At 40.4% G+C, this 27,230-nt stretch overlaps 1 protein-coding gene and 1 long non-coding RNA gene across 2 annotated transcripts in view; one reads left to right on the plus strand and one right to left on the minus strand.

Moving 5' to 3' along the window:
* Positions 1-3,562, minus strand: part of LOC141265476 (uncharacterized) — a 76,248-nt gene extending 72,686 nt beyond the window's left edge. Inside the window, exon 1 of the long non-coding RNA XR_012320101.1 lies at positions 3,497-3,562. This is a non-coding gene — a long non-coding RNA (uncharacterized lncRNA). The remainder of the gene's footprint in view (positions 1-3,496) is intronic.
* The window catches only part of MYO10 (myosin X), a 241,303-nt gene that overhangs the window by 99,966 nt on the left and 114,107 nt on the right, over positions 1-27,230 (plus strand). The gene's annotated exons all lie outside the window — the stretch shown is intronic.

The raw sequence follows: 27,230 nt of genomic DNA on the forward strand, positions 1-27,230 counted from the left end.
GCAAAAACCTGGTGATAGATGCCCTTTAAGAGGTCAAAAAGTCCTTGTGTGAATGGAGTAGTAGCGCACATGCTCAACCAGTGCTTCTTTTCCATAGAACTGGTGAAATGGGTATCTTTGCCAGTGCCACAAAAGTGAATGGAGTGGTGGTCACTACCATTCCTTATACACAGGTACCTTTGATCTCCGTTCTCATGATTGGTATGATTCCCAGGGATCAGAGCTCCAATATAATACATTTTTGCCTATCCTTTGAATATGGTCAGTTACTTGATTATGTGTTTATGTTACTTTTGGATTAGTTTGCATTTAGTACTCAGGTTCCCTTTATCTAGTATTACATTTTGGTTTAAGACCACAACCCATTCAGTGTGAAAGCATTTATTAGGGAAAGGTAGCACACATGTTTTGTATCTCCATATAGAACTAGTCATAACTCTAAGCAAGGTTATATTACTATTCAGTAACAATGGAAATAGGATTGGGTTGGGATAACTTCCCATTATTTTATCTGAAAAAGAAAGTAGTTGTAATAGCTAAATGATTAAACACTACTGTATAATAAAATTTCTCTACCTCATGGATGTCGCACACCCTCAGACTGTAAGGTCCTAGATTAATTCGTGAATCACAAATGTTTTTGTTTTAAGGGGTATGGCTTGGATGACTGATCTCGACAGAAAAAAAGATGAAAGGTTACTACTGCAGACAGTTGCCTTACAGCCAGGAGCAAGTTCAGTTTCAGGCTTGTCAGAAAGAGAGTCGAAATGGCTAATGTCCTTAGACACATATCAAAGATTTTTTTTTACAATTTTTACAGTTTTAAATGAAAGAAGAATAGGTTATATTTTATTGTTTTTTTTCCTCCATTGTCTACATGCAGTTGTATTTTAACATAATATTACTTGCAATTATTAATAATATGTTTAAAGGGTAGCTTTCATCAGAAAATGACCTGTTATTTAAATCAGACTTTTGTGTTACGTGTGTTTTTTTTTTTCAATTCTGCAGTGGGTTTTTTTGTATCGTGGTTGTCAAGGATTACAGCTTGGGAGGTCGTGCAGATCCACCCGCTGTTATCTTCTTGTCATGAACAGCTCTCTGCTGCCCCCTATCGTCCAAACAATTACGAGATTGACCAACAATTAACGGAGGAGGCCGCAGACGGTTTCCACTAATAGGCCGGTTATTGGTAAACTAACAATGAGCGTATGCTATATACACCTCCGATTCCAACGCATGAAATATATATATACCCCGGTACAGTCACTGCTAACTCCACAATAACCCAAGAACTACTCACTGCCGCCACCAATCATTTATACAGGCCAATTGGATGCTTGACAGGTAGCGTATGGCTTTGGGGTGCGGTTTACAGAACAAAAGGAACAGAACTATTCAATTTGATATTTAATCCAGAACGATAGGCAGTGTTTATAAAAAATATGCAAAAGATTTTACAAAGGGGAGAAAACAATACAGCATATACAATTACATAAAATAAACAGGAATAACAAAAGAAACTTACGCTGATCACAAAGATGATTCGGCTTAGCGTAAGAAAACATTTCGATTGGAAACGTTCAGTGAACAGGATCGTGCATACACTGATGTGTATCTCTCTACAGAAACACAGTTCATAATTCGCCTCGACCTTTTATCAGCACCTAAGTTACACCTATATACCCCCCCTTGATGACCTCACGTGGGCTGGGTTGTGGGATATTCTCAGCCCTTCAGAATGTTATGAAATTTCCAATATTAACTATATGTTCACTCCTGATGATCGCAGAAGTTTGAGATTGCCACCATATTTTTTATTGGGATTTTACCAATACCCAGAGACCAAACATGACATGCCTGTTGTCAGCAATCTGGTTAATATAGATATGGGGCTTATAGGCAGGTGTCACAGTTATGAGAAAATATGCATGTTCTTCCCTGATTAGTCCTGAAGTTGAAGATGTATGTCCCATCAGTATCGGATCTATTCAAACCCCAATATTAATAACTTTCCACCAGTGCCACTGTGTCTGGTTGCAGGTGTAACATTTACCCTGAAGGGAACACAAGTTTCCTCTCACCTCATGTTGTCTTTCGTGGGAACAAATGAGACTTCTCCACTTTATCCATGCATAAAAACATGTTCCTTGTGTTATCTGAACCTTAGAAAAGATCTTTCCTGTCTAATTACCTTCACAGTGTAGGGAGTTTGGGCATCAAAGGGAACTTGAATGTTTAACTCTCTCTATCTTAGTTTCCTCACCCCCTAGCTCTGTGTAATTTACTATCTTCCCATATGTTAAACAGGTGTTTCTACAACCAAGGAGTGTAAACTCCTGTCCTTCTACTGGAAATTCTGTGTGAGAGGAGGGGGGTGAATGCCCCCTCACTGGGTTAGGTTATGGATCTTAATATTTTTTATGACAGTGATATTTATTTAAAAAAAATTATTAATTTTGCAATTTTCACACTGGGCATTCTGGCTTTTTTAGACTCATAATTCTAGTTCTTTCAGGAGGAATTTTCTTATTAGTAGAGGCAGGATCACAATGACAGGTAACACAGCTCACAGATGATAACACAGGATCCACCAATCACAATTGGAGATGTCTCAGCTGCTCCTTCTCATTTCAGTATATAATATAGGGTCCATATCTGACTATTTTGGATATGTACATGTGTTATTTCCTGAAACAAAAGGAAGTATGATTCTAAAAAAGCCCCAGTGGCCAGTGTGGAAATTGCAAGATTTCTATTTTTTATTCCTAATACAGATTGTGCTGTGTAAAAAAAAAATGGCAGTTTGTTTATTAATATACATTTAACACAAAACCTGATTTAATCAATAGGTCATTTTCTAATGACAGCTTCCCATTAAAGTGAAGTAGCATGTACACATTGCACTAGTCCAAAGCTATGCTATGGATTAGGTAAATGTTTTAGATGAAGTGGTTCCAGAAATGTAAATCTGACATTTTATAGCATTCTTTTTTATTGCTTTACATCTGTCTTTTATACAGATGTCTACTTGAGAAACTATGTTTCCAATTATCATGTTTCAGCTAAGGGGTTTCTCACTTTAAATTTGGCTTCAAACTGGCTTCTAGAAGCCCAAATAACTACCAATTAAATTATTCCACCCTGTGTTTAACATTGTGGTAACTTGCCACACCTAGGGTGTATTCATGTCAATTGATCTAAATCCAGAGATTACGCATATATGTACCACAGCAATGTTTTCCTGGTTTAAGAATTAAAATCTAAACAGTCAGCATGTAATACATGTAATAAAGAGATACATTAATATGATAATTTCACACAACTGGTATGTGTAAGTATTCTTACTGATGATATTATCATTACCTATATTATTTTTTTCAGGACAGAAGTGCTAGTTAATTAAGATTTGTTTTATATAGCACAAGTGAATAGCTATTACAATTATTAAAGTTGCAAGTATTTATGTGTAAAAAACACACAGACGTATACATACATTGTAGGGATTCAGTCTCTCAGGTAGGCATTAGGTAGAGTTCACACAAGCAATGCACTTTGGTCCAAACAGGAGCAGTTTTATTGCTTTCATAAAACTCCAAGGGATTCTTCTGGGCACAAAGGTATAACAGCAAATAAACAGTTCATTCAGCAGGTACATATAGTGAAGGAAATAAGTATTTGATCCCTTGTTGTTTTTGTAAGTTTGCCCATTGACAAAGACATGAGCAGTCTATAATTTTAAGGGTAGGTTAATTTTAACATTGAGAGGTAGAATATCCCCCCCCCCAAAAATCAAGAAAATCACATTGAATAAATTAGATAAATTTATTTGCATTTTGCAGTGAGAAATAAGTATTTGATCCCTCTGGCAAACAACACTTAATACTTGGTGGCAAAACCCTTGTTGGCAAGCACAGCAGTCAGACGTTTTTTGTAGTTGATGATGAGGGTTGCGCACATGTCAGGAGGAATTTTGGTCCACTCCTCTTAGCAGATCATCTCTAAATCATTCAGATTTTGAGACTGTCGCTTGGCAACCTGGAGCTTTAACTCCCTCAATAAGTTTTCTATGGGATTAAGGTCTGGAGACAAGCTAGGGTACTCCATAACCTTAATGTGCTTCTTTTTGAGCCACTCCTTTGTTGCCTTGGCTGTATGTTTTGGGTCATTGTCTTGCTGGAAGACCCAGCCACGACCCACTTTTAATGTCCTGGTGGTGGGAATGAGGTTGTCACTCAGGATTTTACGGTACATGGCTCCATCCATTCTCCCATTGATGAGGTGAAGTAGTTCTGTGCCCATAGCGGAGAAACACCACCAAAACATAATGTTTCCACCTCCATGCTTGACTGTGGGGACGGTGTTCTTTGGGTCATAGGCAGCATTTCTCTTCCTCCAAACTCGGCGAGTTGAGTTAATGCCAAAGAGCTCAATTTTTGTCTCATCTGACCCCAACACCTTCTCCCAATAACTCACAGAATCATCCAGGTGTTCATTGTCAAACTTCAGGTGGGCCTGCATATGTGCCTTCTTGAGCAGGGGGACCTTGTGGGCACTACAGGATTTTAAACCTTTAAGGCATAAAGGGTTACCAATGGTTTTCTTGGTGACTGTGGTCCCAGCTGCCTTGAGATCATTAACAAGTTCCCCCGTATAGTTTTAGGCTGATTTCTCACCTTCCTCATGATCAAGGATACCCCATGAGGGGAGATTTTGCATGGTGCCCCAGATCGATGTCGATTGACAGTCATTTTGTATTTCTTCCATTTTCTTACTATTGCACCAACAGTTGTCTCCTTCTCACCCAGCGTCTTACTTATGGTTTTGTAGCCCATTCTAGCTTTGTGCAGGTCTATGATCTTGTCCCTAACATCCTTAGAAAGCTCTTTGGTCTTGCCCATGTTGTAGAGGTTAGAGTCTGACTGATTAATTGAGTCTGTGGACAGGAGTCTTTTATTCAGGTGACTATGTAAGACAGCTGTTTTTAATGCAGGTAACGAGTTGATTAGGAGCATCTAACTGGTCTGTAGGAGCCAGAACTCATAATGGTTTGTAGGGGATCAAATACTTATTTCTCACTGCAAAATGCAAATAAATGTATCTAATTTATACAATGTGATTTTCTTGATTTTTTGGGGGTGATATTCTATCTCTCAATGTTAAAATTAACCTACCCTTACAATTATAGGATGTTCATGTCTTTGTCAGTGGGCAAACTTACAAAAACAGCAAGGGATCAAATAATTATTTCCTTCACAGTATATGTCAGTGTGGGCTCACCAGATTATAGTCCATATTCCCGGAGCAAATTTCATACACAGAAGAGGCATGATCACACTGAACAGGCAGCAGCTTCCACACGGTTCTCTGCAGCTCCCACAAACAGATTTCTCACCTTTCCTAGCTGAGCCATGCAGTCTTCATTCATAGAGAGACCTTGACATGTCTCTCTCTCAGCTACAGCTCACATTTTGGCTGGTCACTCACCAGTAGCAGACTCAATTCTGTTCCATTCAGCAGACTGACATACCTAGTGAACACAGGCCCTGGTTCTAGTAAAAAGCTAGGCAGATGCATCTAATCAAATCCTGCAGAGCTACGACTTAACCCTGTCCTACCTGGCTTTGCTGCAATATATACATACTGTATATACTCCTCAACATCTGAATTGCAACAACAGGAAGGAAAATGGAATTATGAAAATCACGCTGAAAGAACTTGAGCACACAATTCTTCAAGATCCACTGCTGGCCGCTCCCTTTGCAACTGCCAACCAGAGGTGCTCAACAGGAGACAAGTCTGGAGATGTGGAGATGCCACAGGCCATGGTAGCACATCATTTTTAGGCCACATAGGCTGCTCACAGTATCACGAGCAACGTGTGGCATAGAATTGTTGTACTGAAAAATAGCTCCTTGAACACTTTGAAAAAATGACCAAACCACTGCTTCCAAAATCAAATCAATGTAACACTAAACCGTTAGCTTACCTGGATTGAAGACTAGAGGGGTTGGGCTATTGAGCATTATGCCTTCCCACACTACAATCCCAAGAGTATGACCATTGTGGCATTCCCTCCTGAAGGGATGGCATTGCTCATGTGGTCTCTTTAGATTTTATTAAAGTCCTGTAGTGATCCATTCTATACTGGAATTTAAATGAGATGTCACATAGAAAACCTAAGGCATCAAACAATGTCTACACAAACCCATCAGAAGGCATTTGCACAAACATTGGGCTATGAGCCAGATGTCCAGCTATAGGTCTTCCATTAACCTCATGCCACCACGCTCAAATACTCATGGTCCAGAGCAAGACAGCAAAGGAGACTGAAATGGAGGATTATCCTCTTCAACAACAAGTCCTGTTTTTGTCTTGAATGCAGTAATAGCCGAAAATTGTTGTGGAGACGATGTGAGCAGTGTCATGAAGAGGCCTTTACGAGGAAACGTGTCCCATGAGATGTTTTTCAACAGGACTATTTCAGGATGGATTTCAGTCATGGTACGGCGTGCTACCTGCAGCATCTCAGCTCTTGTTTCCCATCAAGCACATCTAGAACGTCATTGGTCGGCAATTGCAAAGGGAGTTGCTAGCAGTGGATGTGAATGATTTGCCCTAGTGCATTCAGTGAGACAGAAGATTCCTCAGACAACCATTAATAGCCTCGCTGATAGCAGCCGTGGATTGTAAGTGCCTGTATATTCTGCACGTGGCGCATGTACTTGATACTGAATAATTCAAGATGTTTTGTAAATGTAGTTTTCATTCTTCATCGTTTGCATATCATTAACATGTCGATCGATCCCGTGATTTCCATTTTTCCACGAATTTTCCTCCTTAGTTTTGCAATTTCAATGTTGAGCAGTGATTAAATACAGTATACTGTAAATATCTATATATGAATAGATCATCTGTGGTTCTGAAGAAGAAATAATTAGCTAAAAGTAGATAAAGTTGAAGTCTGATTAACAGCTTTACAATTCAGCGACAAGTTTTGTTATGACAGTGGGGTTTTTTAGTGGATGACTCTACATAGCCACAAACATATATTTGAGGGTTTACCTATGATATCTATATTGTATAATAGTAATAATTGAGTGTGAATGTATAACTAGGGGATGAGGTGCAATGTTGGCATATTTTAGCTATAATACATATCCGTAGATATAGTTGTGTGTTAGGGCCCTCATACACATTGGATAAAAGTTGGTCTAACTTGCCAATCACCATCTAATTTGTTGGGGGAGAGAAGGATCACTCACTTTAAATTTAAAGGCAATCTGTCTCCAGGTTTTTGCTACCTAATCTGAGAGCAACATAATGTATACAGAAATCCTCATTCCAGTGATGTGTCACTTACTGGGCTGCTTACTATAGTCTTTATAAAATCACTGTTTTATCATCTGGAGATTATATCACTAGAGGACTACTTAGCCTGCTGTCAGGTATTCTAACCCGCCCCCACCACTGATTAGCAGGTTTCTGCCTATGCACGGTGTTCACAGAAAGCGGCCAATCAGTGGTGTGGTTATACAGAGCTCAGCATACAGAGAACTGGTAGATCGGCAGGATATAAAACAGTTTTTAATTAAAACTGCAGCAATCAGTAAAGTTAGTGACATATCACTGGAATCTGCCCCCATGTCATGCTGCTCTCAGATGGGTTGCCAAAACCCTGGTGGCAGATTCCCTTTAAACTTCTGATCCTTCTGATCTCCCTTCAGATAAGCTTCTACCTGAGGAATCTGGAAAAAAACGTATTCTCCTTTCCTCATATAAACACATTCACACTTGGCCAAACCCTTTATACGTGGGAACAGATGGATCGGGAACGAATTATTGGCTAAATGAGCATTGGACCGTTATATAACTGCTGTGTATGGCCAGGTTTACAGTGGAGTTACCATAATTCAGGACGTGTAGTTGTTTTTGGCTCTGGAGACCATAATAGTGGGATATATTGAATTTGATATATGTTTCTCCTAAGTATTTTTCATATACCTACAGAGCACTTAGTAAAGGAAGGTTTTGTAATTGATTTTTGCAGAAATCCTGAATTCTTAATCCATGTCTTCCTGTTTGACAGGATATGATCCAGCCCTGTGGGTTTCCTGCATTTTAGTGCTTATTTTGTTTCCAATTCACCTCTGTCTTTCATAATTAGGAGACATATACTGTAGCCATCACCTGAAGCCTTTAATCATATCATATATGCTGTAATATTTTGTATTTTTTTTACATTTCTTTTCTCGACCAGTTAATGACTATCATAGCGCGTATGATTCTGTTATGTGTATGAGTAGATGGCGCATGCTTTATGAGTAGAACATGCTGGGATCTCTCAACACGTTTTCTTATACAAAATTAAAGAAAATGGAGATGTGATAAATACAGCTGCCGACTGAAGGGGGGAGATACATATTTATAAAAATGAGAAATACATTTTTACTTTTTCACCCTGATGTAGCTAGATTTTCAAATATACATTCTGGCACTGGTTTTTCTTTCTGTCCACGTGTTCATTTTACGGTCAAGATGTCTTCTTGAATGAACCTAAGGTTGGTTGTCTTAGTACTACCCCAGCTCTTTTGCTTAAATAACATAGTAGTCATCCATAAAGGGCATTTTGAGCCTACTCCTCACTCATACATGGGTTATTATGAGTAATTGTAGACTACAGTTTGTGGAAATAAATTTGTTGAGACAATCAATATAGATAAAACCATTCAATTTAATGTATGAGCTGAACTGTTATTCCAAGGTCAGAGAGTACTGGGGTGATCCTTTGGCATGCGTGCCAGTCATGCGCGTTAATGCTGCCTCCAGCACTTTAGGCTCACATGTCTAATTTGTGCTCACATGGGTCTGATTTTCCTTTGAGTCTGGCATTAAAAACACATGTCCACATAGCCAATATAATGCAAGCCTGTTAATATTAAAAAATAGTAAAAAGAAGGACACTCTTCTTTAGAACAAAGTAGAAAAAAAACCTACGGCAATCAAGTCCTGAGCACTGCTTAATGAAATTTCAAAAAATGTTTCATTCATTCATTATTTAATCAATGATTATTTATGCATCAATGATTCTTTTTGCGTTTTATATGTGTTCTATTGTTGGTAGTTGAGAGTATTTAAATTGCTTCCATCATGTATGTGAAGATATAACTGTAATCATTTAAAAGCTCCAATACTGTTTTAGATATTGGAATAAATCAAACGTTCCGAACATCAGTGCGGTCCAGGCATTGAGACTGTAATATCTTCTTGTTTCAGGAAATTGACATGTACATTTGCAACAATGAACCTATTTTTTATATAGAAGCATCTAATGAGCGTGTGCAAAGGTCATTGTGAAGGGAGGAGAGCAGGTCAGCTGTGCCATCATGTATTGTGAATGGAGGAACCCGTGTTGTATAGAGAGGTCATTGTAATTTGGCCTCTGCTGATAAGGAACCAGCTGAATGTACAGGAGGGATGAGTCTAAAATTGTGCCAGCGCCCACTGTGAAAAGTACAAAATTATTAACTTTGTTTTTTGTTTTTGTTTTTTTATTAATAAAGATTGTGATTATGAAAAAAAAAATGCCACCGATAGACAAATCTAATATATAATAGATACAAAATATTATTTTATTTTTTCTCATTAAGGGGGCTTATAAGCTCCTATTATGTCTATATTAATACTTGTATTCCCCATAAATAACAATTCCGGAGCGACTTTTCTTATGACAAAGCATTTTGCTGTTCATTGTGGAATATTAATAACCAGCTTTTCCAGTTGGGAGTGTGTCTCCATGCACTGACATTGACCAATCAGCAGTGACAGTGTTAAGTTGTGTAGAGACACACCTCATTAATGAAGGGAAAGGTAACACCCAGTTGTCACTTTATTCATATAGCTCTAAGAGGAATGACAGAGGAAGGACATAATGCGGCGTTTTAGGTAAAGATGATCCAGAATTATTATAGTAGAGGATATTACATATCAGGAGAACTGACAGGTCCAAGAAATGTAGTATATTGGTGGTATCGGGTAAGAAGTAGTCTGTTCCTTATACTTGGAGATTAATAGATATAAGATATATAGATATATATTAATAGATATACTTGGAGATTAATAGATATTAATAGCTGGCAGCTTGAAACTTAATTGCAAGAAAAAAAGGTTTGAGATGGGTTTTTCTTTTTTACAAGAATACAGCAATGCTGTTGTACATCATAAAACCAGCCATAACAATATTTTGACCAATTCTCAGGAAATACACTTCAAAGATATGTTAATGCAAAGCAGATTTGCTGCAGTTTTTTTATAGAATATAACCAGCTTATCTGCAGCAAAATCTTATGGCAACATTTTGTGGTGGATTGGCGGCAGATTTCACTCTGCGTTACAAAGGGTGAAATCCACAATGAATTAAAAACAAAGAGTTAACTCAATGTGAACTTTAAAATCCGCACCACATGTCGATTTCCATGCATTAAAGTTTCAGTAATGTCTAAGTAGATAAGATTTATTGCAATCTTATCCACTTAGCTGGTATTGTACTACATTGCGGATTTTCTGCAGACAAAACTATTCTACTCTAATTTTGACATGGATTTGGTTGTGGATTTGCAGTGGATTCACCCTGTGAATTGCAAAGGGTAAATCAGCAATGAAAATCAGCAAAAACAAATGATTAGACTTTTAAAATCATCTTTCATCTTTCACGTTTATATAACTTTGATCCAATCAGTTCCCAATTCCATTGCTGAACTCGGCGAATGTTGTACTAACAATACAGCGTGCTGCTGAAAATGAGCCAGGTTTTCCCTACTTTTTCTTTTGTTTTTGCTTCTGAGGACATCCATTCACTGCATTGGCTAGCATCAATCATTACACTAACTCTATGGGATTTGATGTAATAACATGGGCACCATCTGGTATATAATTATATACTATTTACACATCTGGCAAAAGTTAAACACTTTTTTTCTCTATATTGATTTTGGCACTTATGATATTTTACTTTTTTTAGAGAATATGGAGGAAACAAATTGCATATGAGACTTTATTTAGGGTAATAGAGGAGAATGAGGATGTGAATGTCTGGCTCAGGTCCGACTAGCCACCCTGACTTAATACTTGTACAAGATTAAAAAAAGAGTCATTTTTATTTCCAGAAACTGCTTTACTGTTGTTGGGTTGCGGCCACTATTAGGACTGAGTTATACTTCCAGACACAACACGGGAACAAAAGTTGCACTGTTTCTAGAAAAAGAACCAACACTAACCCCTTAATTTCATCATCTTAGTTGGATATCTTTAGGTAGACATTGCAAAAAATAAGCTTATTTGCTGTTTAAATTTGCCATAAATCACCTAATTTGTCTCCTTTTTTATTTTATTGACTATGGCTCCTAGCCAAGTGGATGGACTACTGGAGCAGTGGTCGAACATGAGCAGTGCTCTTTTCTACTGTGCTTATAAGCACTGGACTTAGACCAACCTGTACCAATGGCGCACACGGCTAGATCCTAATACCTGCCAACACTCTCCAGCTTCTGATGTTGCTGAGGCTGGCATTACTGCCTCATATAGCAGCATTGTGAGCATGCACAATTCATGCCAGCAGCGAGATCAAGCTGCTCGTCTGAACTGTTACTTATGCCAGCCCTTCTTAAGAACATGAGAACAACCCTTTAAATTTTTGCATGTAACTAATTTTTTATTACATGAGCCTATTGAATAGAAAGAAGGCAATGCCCAACTAACTGGGTTTAGTGGTTGGAAGATAGGAGCCCAACTTAATATTATTAAAAATAATTGTAAAATTGAGTTGTGTCAGCATTTCAGTCAACCAAATGTGGTAATTACCTGAGCAGAATGGTCCTGAGAATAAGAGCGGCATCCCTGACGCGCGTTTCGAACAGAAGTCCTTCGTCAGGGATTAGCGTCCACTAGAGTCAGGAGGATTTCAAAATGTTCTCTGAGGTAATTACCACATTTGGTTGCCTCCCTAGCACTTTTAGCCCTCCTCTACTACACCATATGCCCACTTGGACTCTTTAGTGTATACCCTTTCTCCCACCTCCCCCTTCTTCCCTCCCCCCTCTTTCTCTCCCTGTGAGGGCATTATACACGAGTCTTTATATATATTGTCACATGTATACACCAGGGGTGGCATTGATACATTACCATTGGTCATATTTATTTGGGTATGGTGCCTGGTGATATACTGCCTGCACATGACAGTTTAGTATCCACCATATGATTGATAATGGTATATGATATACTCTTTGAAAAACAAACCACAGGTATATCACACAGGCACCGTATACTACTATTTCTGTACATGGTGATTTATAATCCATCGTATATTAACATTATATACCATACCTGAAGTATTGTCTATGTATATTATTCTTTCTTTTGGCCCTTTATTTGTTGTTGCTAACATGCTATTTTGTGATTTATATTAATTTTTGAGTGAGGGCACTCTTGTGCATGTAGTGCCACTCCAACCATCGCTTCAATAAAGGTTTTTTAGGCTGCGTGCCCACAATGCATTTTTCAAGCGTTTTTGCCGCGGAATCTCTGCAGCGAAAACGCTTAAAAAACGCTTGGTAATACGTGTCCCATGGTCCCCAATGATAATCCGCATGTGCTGTGCACATGCTGCGGAAATTTCCGCTGCGGATTATCATTGCGGAAAAATACGCAGCGTGTCCATTAATTTTGCGGACACGCAGCGTAATCGCCGCCATTGACTTGCATTGGACTGCGTGACATCTGCATCACTGCATCTGCACATGCGGATATCACACGGTTCAGTGTGCGGATGGTACCCAGGTCTGGAGGAGAGGAGACTCTCATCCAGACCTGGGTACCATAGTACCTGTAAAAAAAAAATTTAAAATAAAAAAAAAAGATTATACTTACCCTCCGATGTCCTCCCGGTGTTTTTTCCACTGGGTCTGGTCTGCTCTATGGGTCGCGGTGTTGTGAAGGACCTGCCATGACGTCATTGAGTCATGTGACGTCACCGCAGGTCCTTCACACCACCGCGAGCCGCCCAAGACACCAGACGCAGCAGAGAAAACACCGGGAGGACATGGAAAGGTAAGTATAATCTTTTTTTTTATTTTTTACCATTCTTATTCTTTTTTTTTTTAACTAACTTGGTCACACTACTATAAATCCATGCCAGTTGCATGGATTTATATAGTGTGACCAAGTTGTCAAGCACTTTCCAAGTGATGCTAAAATCGCTTGGAAAAGCGCTTGATAACCCGCATGCAGAAATGCATGCAAAAACGCTTGACAAACGCTTCTACCTGGCAGGAAAAACGCATGTAAAAACCGCATGCGTTTTTCCTGCCAGGGAGAAGCGGAAAAAATATGCAGCATTTCTGCATCGTGGGCACATAGCCTTATCCTTTCTAATTATTGTCAAGTTGATATTTGGACCTAACATTCAGTGGTTCTCTTGGTCAGTTGTGTTCCCATCCGAATGGTCTGCCATTTATTCTGTCCACATAGCAAACATCTTATATCATATGGGTATTTTTTATTGACCATTGGGTCTCTTTTTAAATCTCCTATACATGTTGCTATGCTCAGTGTGTTTCATGTCTAGTCACACTATTTGCAGATGTCATATAGAGAAAACTAGCATCTGCCTAGGCATATAGTACAATAGCGCCCTGTCTTCTTTTACTTTACTGTATCTGTTAGGCGCTTCCAAAGGTATCTGTGGCGCCCCTGAGGGTTCGGTCGCCACAGAGGTATTGCATCTCACCCAGAGGTGTGGTATCTCACTCTCAGGTAAAGAAGGAGTATGGCTCAGGACCCTAACAGCACATCCACTACACCACATTTCCGGGGGACAGGGCGATAATGCTCCTATGGGAGAGCACAAGTGTCCCTGATCCCTGGCTGGAGTGGGGAGGAACCACCTAGAGAGGGGGAACTATGTAGTGGTTGGGTGGAGGACGTAGATCCTGGGAGCACTGGAGTAGGAGGTATAAAAGTAAGGAACCATTTTGGTTTGGGGGAAGTGGTCAGTCAGAGGAGGAGAGTGTCAGGAGCAGGGGCTCTGTACGAGCTCTGCTCCACAGGCAGGCCTAGTTAAGAGGCCTGAGCCTGGAAGGAGAGAACAGAGGAAAGAGGGAGCAGAAAAGCTCCAGGACAGGAACCGAAGGGACCCTAGGGGTACGGGCCGTGCAACCGCCACCCGTACGCCCGCCGCTGCCAGGAGGTGGGGGGGTCAGGCCAGAAGAAGGGAACCGGATCCCTCAACCAGCAGAGACTACAGGGCTCAACTGGGAACCGGAGGCTGCAGCACTTCAAGTACAGCAAGCCGTCCACACCAGCCACTAGCAAAGTAGCCACATAGGGCCAGGGGACGGAACACACATCGCCTGCTAAGGCCCGAGGACACTGGACAGAGGTGCCGCTAGGTGTGAGGTACAAGGAGAGAGGCCAGAGAGGACACACAGAAGGGGGTCCTGCTAAATGCTCCAGAGATACCTGAGGGTCGACCGAGCCCCTTACTGCGTGAGCACAGGACGCCGTGGGCTCTTACACTGGCCCTGTAAGTGGAACTGCTTAAACCGTGAGTAAAGGATCTGGGACTGCATCATCTGGACTCTGTGATCATTCTTGCACCGCGACACATTGCACCATCACCACCATCATCCCTACACGCTGCCCTGAAGCTACACTCTACCTGTGGGGAGTCACATTGCCTTGCTGCACATACCACCAGCTTCAGCGGACTGCCCCGCAGCGGCGGTTACCAATAACTGCAATCCACAGGTGGCGTAGTCGGACATTGATATTAGTACACATAGACTACCCCTGGTTTGACCGCCCTGGGTCACGGACCGGGTCACCGCCACGGTGACTACAACCCCCAGCATTTACAGGCCTGGCTCCGGGTATCCCCACGGCCCAGGGGGTGCATCATATCTATCTGTGACTTTCTACCCTTTCACTAATAAAATAAATATGCAGGTTCAGTAAATACGGGCATTCATGTTTATGATTAAGTTTTGGGGGGGATAGTTAGTTTATGTGAATGGATACTAAAGATAGGGTTGGACTTTGTGGCTATGTACAGATGTTGTTTCCTGAAACAACAGGAAGTTAGGAGTCTTAAAAAAGCCCCAGTGGACAGTGAGAAAATTGCAAGGTTGTCATCTTTTTTATTTTTAATACAGATTGTGATATGTAAAAAAAAGTTACCAAGAAAAATACATTTAACATAAAAACCCTGATTTAAGCAGTAGGTAATATTTTGATTACAGGTTCCCTTTAATTCTTAAAGAATAGGTCATCAAGTTACTGGGACATCTCTTGGTGAATAAAGAACACTGTATTTTTAGCTATGTATGTAGTAGAATATAAATTGCAGTCCTCTTTGGAGAATGAAACAGATGGGTTTACTTATTTTAGGCAATGCCAACATGTTTCACTTTTATAAACTTCAAGCTGAATATGTTCCCCACACTTTCTGTGTATGAGCATTACTATTAGGAATGTGTAAAAGCGTCCAAAACCACAGTGCTGATTGGCTGTTACCCCAGAATAGTTTGTGGACCTGGTCTTAAAATAGTTTACAGGTACTGTCGTTCCACCTGAATGGTGCCATTGACCGGCATGTTTTCTTTTACTCTAAAAATAGGCTACTTCAGTCACTGTGGAACTTCTGTGTCCGAGAAATCACACCCACAGTAAGCTTGTTATTCCAGCATCAGCAGCAAAGTTTATAATGATGAACCCGGAATTTATTCGACAAATAAACATAAAAGCTGGAGCAGCTTCACAAAGACACAATGTTAAGGCGGCAGGAGCAACCTAGGGCCTCGCTCTTGAATTCACTGTGTTAACACAACAAATCAGTTCCAGAATTGTAGTGACCTCAGCATTTGTAGCTTGATCTCCCCAGGACAGAAAGGAAAACGCTGCAAGGATTTTTTTTGCAATGATCAACAAAATGGCAAAAATAACTTACATTTATTGTAGTTATTATCCACTTCTGAAAACTATTACAAAGCTAATATGGTAAATAGCTCCATTCACACTTTTGTACGCAGTAGAGCTAAAATTTTCCATCATTCCAAGCTAACTTAATGGGGTATTCCAATCTCATACATTTATGGCATATTTACAGGCTATAGTATAAATGCATTGTAGATCCTGGTACCACTAATGTGTTATAGATCTATCTTAAATTGTGACATGCGCTGTACAATATCGAGCAGTAGTGCATGTTGCATAAATGGAGCGGCCTCAGAGCCTGAGCCCGCACAATACAGCATCAGTGTCCACTGTGTTATACAGCTGACACCCAAGTCTAACAGCTGTGAACAGATCTATCTGTGGTGACAGGTGTTTTACCTCTTAGATACTGCTGTTATAAGTTATGATAGAATCTTTTAAGAGGTTGGAAATAGGGGAAGATGTCTCTTCCAACACCTATCAATCCCAAGCAGGTTCAAGTCCCGGTAGTGTGACTAATGAAAAGTATATATATATATACAGTGGTGGCCAAAAGTATTGGCACCCCTGCAATTCTGTCAGATAATACTCAGTTTCTTCCTGAAAATGATTGCAATCACAAATTCTTTGGTATTCTCTTCATTTAATTTGCTTGCAAGGAAAAAACACAAAAGAGAATGAAGCCAAAATCAAATCATTGATCATTTCACACAAAACTCCAAAAATGGGCCAGACAAAAGTATTGGCACCCTCAGCCTAATACTTGGTTGCACAACCTTTAGCCAAAATAACTGCGAACAACCGCTTCCGGTAACCATCAATGAGTTTCTTACAATGCTCTGCTGGAATTGTAGACCATTCTTCTTTGGCAAACTGCTCCAGGTCCCTGATATTTGAAGGGTGCCTTCTCCGAACTGCCATTTTGCGATCTCTCCACAGGTGTTCTATGGGATTCAGGTCTGGACTCAGTGCTGGCCACCTTAGAAGTCTCCAGTGCTTTCTCTCAAACCATTTTATAGTGCTTTTGGAAGTGTGTTTTGGGTCATTGTCCTGCTGGAAGACCCATAACCTCTGAGGGAGACCCAGCTTTCTCACACTGGGCCCTAGATTATGCTGCAAAATTTGTTGGTAGTCTTCAGACTTCATAATGCCATGCACACGGTCAAGCAGTCCAGTGCCAGAGGCAGCAAAGCAACCCCAAAACATCAGGGAACCTCCGCCATGTTTGACTGTAGGGACCGTGTTCTTTTCTTTGAATGCCTCTTTTTTTTCCTGTACACTCTATGTCTTTGCTTTTTCCCAAAAAGCTCTACTTTTGTCTCATCTGACCAGAGAACATTCTTCCAAGACGTTTTAGGCTTTCTCAGGTAAGTTTTGGCAAACTCCAGCCTGACTTTTTTATGTCTCGGGGTAAGAAGTGGGGTCTTCCTGGGTATCCTACCAGTCCCTTTTCATTCAGACACCGACGGATAGTACGGGTTGACACTGTTGTACCCTCGGACTGTAGGGCAGCTTGAACTTGTTTGGATGTTCGTCGAGGTTCTTTATCCACCATCGGCACAATCTTGCGTTGAAATCTCTCGTCAATTTTTCTTTTCCATCCACATCTAGGGAGGTTAGCCACAGTGCCATGGGCTTTAAACTTCTTGATGACTCTGCGCACGGAAGACACAGGAACATTCAGGTCTTTGGAGATGGACTTGTAGCCTTGAGATTGCTCATGTTTCCTCACAATTTGGTTTCTCAAGTCCTCAGACTGTTCTTTGGTCTTCTTTCTTTTCTCCATGCTCAATGTGGTACACACAAGGACACAGGACAGAGGTTGAGTCAACTTTAATCCATGTTAACTGGCTGCAAGTGTGATTTAGTTATTGCCAACACCTGTTAGGTGCCACAGGTAAGTTACAGGTGCTGTTAACTACACGAATTAGACAAGCATCACATGATTTTTCAAACAGTGCCAATACTTTTGTCCATCCCCTTTTTTAGGTTTGGTGTGGTATTGTATCCAATTTGGCTTTAGGACAATTCTTTTTGTGTTTTTTCATTGATGACAAATTAAATGAAGATAATAATACCAAAGAATTTGTGATTGCAATCATTTTCAGGAAGAAACTGAGTATTATCTGACAGAATTGCAGGGGTGCCAATACTTTCGGCCACCACTGTATACACTGCTCAAAAAAATAAAGGGAACACTCAAATAACACATCCTAGATCTGAATGAATGAAACATTCTCATTGAATACTTTGTTCTGTACAAAGTTGAATGTGCTGACAACAAAATCACACAAATGTCAACAATGGAAATCAAATTTATTAACCAATGGAGGCCTGGATTTGGAGTCACCCCCAAAATTAAAGTGAAAAAACACACTACAGGCTGAACCAACTTTGATGTAATGTCCTTAAAACAAGTCAAAATGAGGCTCAGTATTGTGTGTGGCCTCCACGTGCCTGTATGACCTCCCTACAACGCCTGGGCATGCTCCTGATGAGGTTGCGGATGGTCTCCTGTGGGATCTCCTCCCAGATCTTGGCTAAAGCATCCGCCAACTCCTGGACAGTCTGTGGTGCAACGTGACGGTGGATGGAGCGAGACATGATGTCCCAGATGTGCTCAATCGGATTCAGGTCTAGGGAACGGGCGGGTCAGTCCATAGCTTCAATGCATTCATCTTGCAGGAACTGCTGACACACTCCAGCCACATGAGGTCTGGCATTGTCCTGCATTAGGAGGAACCCAGGGCCAACCGCACCAGCATATGGTCTCACCATGGCTCTGAGGATCTCATCCCGGTACCTAATAGCAGTCAGGTTACCTCTGGCGAGCACATGGAGGGCTGTGCGGCCCTCCAAAGAAATGCCACCCCACACCATTACTGACCCACTGCCAGACTGGTCATGCTGAAGGATGTTGCAGGCAGCAGATCGCTCTCCACGGCGTCTCCAGACTCTGTCACGTCTGTCACATGTGCTCAGTGTGAACCTTCTTTCATCTGTGAAGAGCACAGGGCGTCAGTGGCGACTTTTCCAATCCTGGTGTTCTGTGGCAAATGCAAAGCATCCTGCACGGTGTTGGGCTGAGCACAACCCCCATCTGCGGACGTCGGTCCCTCATACTACACTCATGGAGTCGCTTTCTAACCGTTTGTGCAGACACATGCACATTTGTGGCCTGCTGGAGGTCATTTTGCAGGGCTCTGTCACTGCTCCTCCTGTTCCTCCTTGCACAAAGGCGGAGGTAGCGGTCCTGCTGCTGGGTTGTTGCCCTCCTATGACTCCCTCCACGTCTCCTGGTGTACTTGCCTGTCTCCTGGTAGCGCCTCCAGCCTCTGGACACTACGCTGACAGACACAGCAAACCTTCTTGCCACAGATCGCATTGATGTGCCATCCTGGATGAGCTGCACTAACTGAGCAATTTCTGTGGGTTGTAGAGTCCGTCTCCTGCTACCACGAGTATGAAGGCACAACCAACATTCAAAAGTGACCAAAACATCAGCCAGAAAGCATTGGTGCTGAGATGTGGTCTGTGGTCCCCACCTGCAGAACCACTCCTTTATTGAGTGTGTCTTGATAATTGCCAATAATTTCCATCGATTGTCTATTCCATTTGCACAACAGCATGTGAAATTGATTGTCAATCAGTGTTGCTTCCTAAATGGACAGTTTGATTTCACAGAAGTTTCATTTACTTGGAGTTATATTCTCTTGTTTAAGTGTTCCCTTTATTTTTTTTGAGCAGTGTGTGTATATATATATATATATATATATATATATATATATATATACAGTGGGGAAAATAAGTTTTTGTTACACTGCCGATTTTGCATGTTTTCCCCTCTACAAAGAATGGAGAGGTCTATAATTTTTATCTAAGTACACTTCAACTGTGAGAGACAGAATTTAAAATAAAAACCATAAAATCACATTGTATGATTTTTACATAATTAAATTGCATTTTATTGTATGAAATAAGTATTTGATACAATAGTAAAACAGAACTTAAAATTTGGTAGAGAATCCTTTGTTTGCAATTACAGAGGTCAGACATTTCCTGTAGTTCTTCACCAAGTTTGCACACACTGCAGCAGGGATTTTGGCCCACTCCTCCATACAGATCTTCTCCAGATCTTTCAGGTTTAAGGGGCTGTCACTGGGCAACGTTGAGTTTCATCTTCCTCCAATTGGGTTCAGGTCTGGAGACTGGCTAGCCCACTCCAGGACCATGAAATGCTTCTTACGGAGACACTCCTTAGTTGCCCTGATTGAGTGTTTCAGGTCATTGTCATGCTGGAAGACCCAACCATGGTCCATCTTTAATTCTCTTACTAAGGGAAGGAGGTTGTTGGACAAAATCTCGTGATACATGACCCCATCCATCTTCCTTCAATACGGTGCAGTCGCGCTGTCCACGTTGCAGAAAAAAACACCCCAAAAATGTAAAAAAAATAAACATATTTGGTAGTGTAAATATGTTGTCGCTATAGAAATAAAATTATTATTATTATTGTCTCATGCATAACTGACATTACTAATAAAATATCATAATATTTATCCCATAAATGCTTGTGGATATGCCATAAATGTACAAGATGGCAATACCACTTTTAATGTTTGTACAGAGTTCCCTCTGGTAATTAATGTTTGTGGTAAACTACAAGCGAGGCTAGTTTCTAGTAACTTAAACAGAGAAGGAAGTCCTGTATAATATACCATAATTGATTACTTACTTGTGGTAATTCCTGCACTGCAAAATACATGAAGGCAGGTGAGCATGTTTTAACCCATTTCCATTAACTACCTGGTATTATTGGAGACAGTTCTGAATATGTCTCTAACAGCTGCTGTTCTTCTTGTTATAGAGCCTTTCCATCACTATATGTTATTCTGCAACTTATACTGAACAGAACTGGACGCGTAGTATATAGGTGGATGGGAATACCACTACAAAAGTCTCTTAGTTGCAGTCTGTAAAAAGTTAAAGATATGGAGATATTTTATATTTACTTTTACTACTTTTAGACGGAAGTTAATAGGAAAAACTGCAGCTTGTCTACTTTAGAGAATGTGACTTGAAACTATGCAGATGTTTTTTTTTTGTTGATGTGTCCGTGTCTCGCAAGTCTTTTTACTCTTTGCCTTCTAAAATGGAAGCAGCATGCAATTTTCTGGAAAATACATAGGTACTTCTCATGCCTTTTTAGGGTTTTATATCACTTCCCTTTGTTCTGAAAGATAATGGAAGTTTACTAACATGATGTAGAAAGAAAGTAAAATGCTGAACTATAGATAGATATGGATGAGTTAATCAATTTGCAGAACTCTGGTCCAGCAACTGGTCATCATTCTGTGGCCATCGAAAAGGAGCCCAGCGAACTGCCTACTACAGTGCATTGTGAAAGTATTTGGCCTTGAACTTTTCTACCTTTTGCCACATTTCTGGCTTCAAACATAAAGATATAAAATTCTATTTTTTGGGGAAGAATCAACAACAAGTGGGACACAATTGTGAAGTGGAACAAAATTTATTGTATATTTTAAACTTTTTTAACCAATTAAAAACTGAAAAGTGGGGCGTGCAATATTATTCGGCCCCCTTGAGTTAATACTTTGTAGCGCCACCTTTTGCTGCGATTACAGCTGCAAGTCTCTTGGGGTATGTCTCTATCAGTTTTGCACATCGAGAGGCTGAAATTCTTGCCCATTCTTCCTTGCAAAACAGCTCGAGCTCATTGAGGTTGGTTGGAGGGCGTTTGTGAACAGCAGTTTTCAGCTCTTTCGGCAGATTCTCGATTGGATTCAGGTCTGGACTTTGACTTGGCCATTCTAACACCTGGGCACGTTTATTTTTGAACTATTCCATTGTAGATTTTGCTTTGTTTGGGATCATTGTCTTGTTGGAAGATAAATCTCCGTCCCAGTCTCAGGTCTTTTGCAGACTCCAACAGGTTTTCTTCCAGAATGGTCCTGTATTTGGCTCCGTCCATCTTCCCATCAATTTTAACCATCTGCCCTGTCCCTGATGAAGAAAAGCAGGCCCAAACCATGATGCTGCCACCACCATGTTTGACAGTGGGGATGGTGTTTTGAGGGTGATGATCTGTGTTGCTTTTACGCCAAACATATCGTTTTGCATTGTGGCCAAAAAGTTAGATTTTTGTTTCATCTGACCAGAGCACCTTATTCCACATGTTTGGTGTGTCTCCCAGGTGGCTTGTGGCAAACTTCAAACGAGACTTTTTATGGATATCTTTGAGAAATGGCTTTCTTCTTGCTACTCTTCCATAAAGGCCAGATTTGTGCAGTGTACGTCTGATTGTTGTCCTATGGACAGACTCTGTCACCTCAGCTGTAGATCTCTGCAGTTCATGCAGAGTGATCATGGGCCTTTTGGCTGCATCTCTGATCAGTCTACTCCTTGTTCGAGATTAAAGTTTAGAGGAACGGCCGGGTCTTGGTAGATTTGCAGTGGTCTGATACTCTTTCCATTTCAATATGATCGCTTGCACAGTGCTCCTTGAGAGGTTTAAAATTTGGGAAATCTTTTTGTATCCAAATCCAGCTTTAAACTTCGCCACAACAGTATCTCGGACCTGCCTGGTGTGTTCCTTGGTCTTCATGATGCTCTCTGTACTTGAAACAGTACCCTGAGACTATCACAGAGCAGGTGCATTTCTATGGAGACTTGATTACACACAGGTGGATTCTATTTATCATTACCAGTCATTTAGGACAACAATGGATCATTCAGAGATCCTCACTGAACTTCTGGAGTGAGTTTGCTGCACTGAAAGTAAAGGGGCCAAATAATATTGCACGCCCCACTTTTCAGTTTTTAATTTGTTAAAAAAGTTTAAAATATCCAATAAATTTCGTTCCACTTCACGATTGTTTCCCACTTATTGTTGATTCTTCCCCAAAAAAATTGAATTGTATAGCTTTATGTTTGAAGCCAGAAATGTGGCAAAAGGTAGAAAAGTTCAAGGGGGCCAAATACTTTCACAATGCACTGTACCTTCCAATATCCCCCACTTCTTTTTTGATTAGCCGGCCTGGCGCAACATCATAGTTGTGGTGCGCTGCACAAATGATGTGGTGTCAGGTTGGCTAATCAATAGAGGAACCACGGATACCGACAGTTATGAGGCAGTTTTCAGGGCTCCAGTCCAGCGGCCACAAAATACTGACCTGACCGCTTGACCAGGGTCATGCAAATTGTATTTGCTAATCTCTTATAGCTAGAACATGTATAGATTAAAGGGTTATTCCCATCTCAGCTGTTAATGGCTGAGGCAGGGATATCAGCATCCAAGCACTGGCTAAAGGAGATGGGGCTCCGGAAACAGCCAAGTGTAATTACATGATCATGATATCTGAGCTCCACTGGTTCTGTAACACTTACATTGGTAAAGAATGCAGAATAATAAGATGGATATCTCCTAGATCTCTTGGTGAGGACAGGGTTAAGTTTCAGAGTCCTCAGCATCTTTTTTATATATTCGATAATTTGCTGAAAGGAGCAGAACATTGGAGTCATCAGTTGAGTGTCACGTGCGGTCTCATGGTACGGAGTTTATTGCTCTCTTGGTGGGTCTGTGTACTTGGATGTTTGTTTCTCTCTTCATACTGCAGTAACATTTTCATACTACTGTCCTGGATCAAGGCTCAATGAGAAGAATGTGACCTTAGATGTACAGTTTATAATTTAGGGAGAAAGTTGGATGAAGCCCAGTGCAAATTAGTGGGAGACAAGGAAAATCACTCATTACATTACCACAGACCTTAAATGAAGTTTAAGAGCTAAAACAAGGCCATGAATTATCTTGTCTGTGTTTATGAAGGATCAGCAGATACATTCTCTAAGTAATGTTCTCTCCATCGCCTGCTCAGTCTCTGAGACATATGTTTTATTTGCGACCAAGCGAAGAACAGTGACTGTATCCAGCTGTTGTATCCAGCTGCCTGGCATGTGGCTTGTACAATATAGCTGTAGATATAGCCATATACTCGGTTAACCTTTTCAATGCACTTTTCTAAAAGGGCAATTTAATATTTAGATTTACAGAAATCCATTACAATCAATTACATAAAACCAACTTTATCATTACTTTGGTTCAACTACATTCCCCTGTTATTGCAACCATGACTTGGAAATCCAGACAACCCACAAGGCTTATTATTTCCATGGCAGATATAACTGGATCATCTTAGACAATTATAAACACATTCTGACTAGTATTTGGCTACCAGGTTCGTAAAATGGTTAGATCTAGTAATTTTTGAGTGAAACTCTCAAAGGTGTGTTACTGATCTATGAACACTGTTACTCTCGTTTCCTTTTTTTTCTTGACTTTTTGCTGATCTCTTATGTTGGTTTCCAAAGGACTTCCTCGCCTACTACCTGATAGATCTATGAATGGTTTGGGCCACTGGTATTGTGCAGGTTGGGTTCTGGGGTTCCCTTCCAACCAGTATGGAGTTTCTGTCCTCTCCTTGTGGGATTTCTTTAGGTTTGCATGGAATCCTCCTACACTACAAAAAGATATATAAATTAACAAAATTAGCCATTCTGAAGTCAGACATTCAATTGTGAGCCCCCACAAAGTGATGAGACTGGTAACAAGCTCTCTGTGCAGTGCTACAAGCTATGATGGCCCTTTATAATCTATGTAAAATGAATGTCAATAGAACAATTAGCATGCTACCTGGTAAATATATGTGAGGTGCAGGTTTGTTGGTAAAACGTTTTACAAGTGACCTGCGTTGTTCTGTAGGTTCCATAATGTCATTTGTAGTATTGACACAGGGATGTCTAACTCAAATACACAGAGGGCCAAAATTAAAAACTTGGACAAAGTCTCGGGCCAACCTTGATATTTATTTAAAAAAAACAACTTAATATTCGGTGGTGTCACAGAGGAGCCTTTCTCAGAACTTTGCAGCCCTTACAGAGTAATTTTCCTCCTATTGAAGCCCTTAGATTGCCCTTTCATTGCCCCCATAAAGTATGATGCTAGCAAAAGTGCAGTATGATACCCCCACAGTGAATTCCTCCACACGCACAGTATGATGACCCTACTGTACCCCGCCTCAACTCCCCTGGTAAAGTATGGTGACCCCAACACAGTATGATGCCCCAACTGTGATCCCTGTACAACCCTCCACACAGTATTATGGGCCCCACATAGTCCTCCATATGGCATTGCGAGCCAAATATAATCACTACTAGGGCCAAATATGGCCCACGGGCCAGAGTTTGACTTGTATGTATTAACTGATCTAAAAATACCACGGGGTGATCTGATGCAGCATACATGACTCACGGTGCTCAGGATAATGGTGCAAAGTAATGGGCAAGGACTTCAATAGACAAGGAATTCCCTAAGTAATTAGGTTAACTTTTAAACTATTTTTTTGTTTGTTTTTTGACAGGTAAGTTTCCAATTTTATTATTATTACCTGCACAAACATTTTTCCCTTCTATTTTTTATGTTGTGTTCACTTTTTCCTCCTTCACTTTCCTTTTATTTCAGTCTCTAAAGCCCCCCGTATTCATTAAATGACTGTCAACTGAACAATGGTTTGGTTGAACATTCAGCCAGCATCTATCTCGTCTGACTTTCCTATACACAGGAACTTTCACTCTGCTGAGCGCTCCCTTGTTCTCTATGAGAGAGCTGATGCCAGACATATCTGGTGGCAGCTTATCTCAGGGAGAAAGAAAGGATTGGCTTTCCAAAATCGGAACATGCCAGAACAACAACTCCTCAACAATCATCTATCGTGGGGTCCTAAACATATTAGACTATCAGGCGAACCCATCGATATCGATGAGTTTGGCCAACGTAAGTCTAATGTATATAGAGGCAGTAGTCTCTGTTCTATGTTGATAGGACTATTTTAGACCGCTTTAATCAGAAAGTTATGCATGTCCTGTTGTTCAAGGGCTATCGGTATATGAACGGTCACATATGTAATTTTTATTTTGGAATTATCTATTAAATGTGGTAAACCGTAGGAACATTGAGAAAGCATTTTTCATTATTATGCTGGATGATGGTCAAATTGTACTACTTCTCAGGGGATTAGCTGACCTCAGTTTCCTGCTAGCATCCTTACCCTATAAACATTTCATGCCAGTGCACAGAATTCTCAATATCAAGAAAGGAAACCATCTTGCAGACTATGGAGCACTGTTTGTGGTCACCCAGTCACTAGTCTTGCATTTGAAGGTGTTTTTCAGGCCTGAGCTAAATTTCTGAAGTCACTGTATGCGACTGCAGATTTGCAAATCCTAACAGTGTGCATTATGCACATATTCCCTTCAATTATCAGATTGAGTGGGTGGTGTTTTGAGCGCCAGTATGCAATCGATCTACCTAATGCAACATTAGGAAAAGCAGGTGAAAATCCAGTGGCAGGTGACCATCTGCTCAATCTGGCAATTGAGGAGAATATGTGCATAATTCACACTGTCAGGATTTTTCAATCTGCAGTTATGTAGATTGACTGCAAAAAATTAGCTCAAGCCTCAATAGCCTCTTCAAGTTTACAAACTAATGTTCAGCTTTCCTCTCCTTTCTCCTACTTCTGTTCCTGTCAAACTTTTGTATATTCCTCCGATTTTCACACCATATGTCTAATGCGCCTGCTTGGTAACCTGAACTGATGTAAAAGTGAACACATGGCAGCCCACATGAACCTGATCTTCAGGAATTAAAAGGCTTCCTTTTAGGATTTCTGTTAGTCAATGGAAGGAAACAATCACTCCCTATTGCCACCCTCTTAATTATATCTATAGTTTTCTGTTGATAAAGCTTGAAAATTATATAGATAAATTACAAAAATTCACACACAGCATTTTTGCAGCGTTTTTTTTTTGCTGCGTTTTTTTCTGCAGAAAAGAAGCTGTGTTTTACAGTACAAGCAAAATGGTTTTTTTCCTGACTGAATTTGAGCATTGCAGCTTTTTTTAAAATCTGCAGCATGTCAATGCTTTCAGCTTTTTTCACCCATAGAAAGTAATTAAAGTGCAAAAATGCAGCAAATAGGTTTTGCTGTAATTTTTTGCAGCATTATTAGCTACATTTTTGGTGAATAAAAGTAACATTATGAAACATGTACTGTAGTCAAAGCACACATGTAATCTGCACCAAAAAAACAGCAAAAATGCAGAAAAAAAGTTGCGAAAAACGCTGGGTGTGAACATAACCTAAGTGTTACTAACTCTAAACCACA

The sequence above is a fragment of the Phyllobates terribilis genome, unplaced genomic scaffold, assembly GCF_046119375.1.
Source record: "Phyllobates terribilis strain yellow unplaced genomic scaffold, ASM4611937v1 Scaffold_4__5_contigs__length_816908805, whole genome shotgun sequence".
In the NCBI taxonomy this organism is placed as follows: Eukaryota; Metazoa; Chordata; class Amphibia; order Anura; family Dendrobatidae; genus Phyllobates; species Phyllobates terribilis.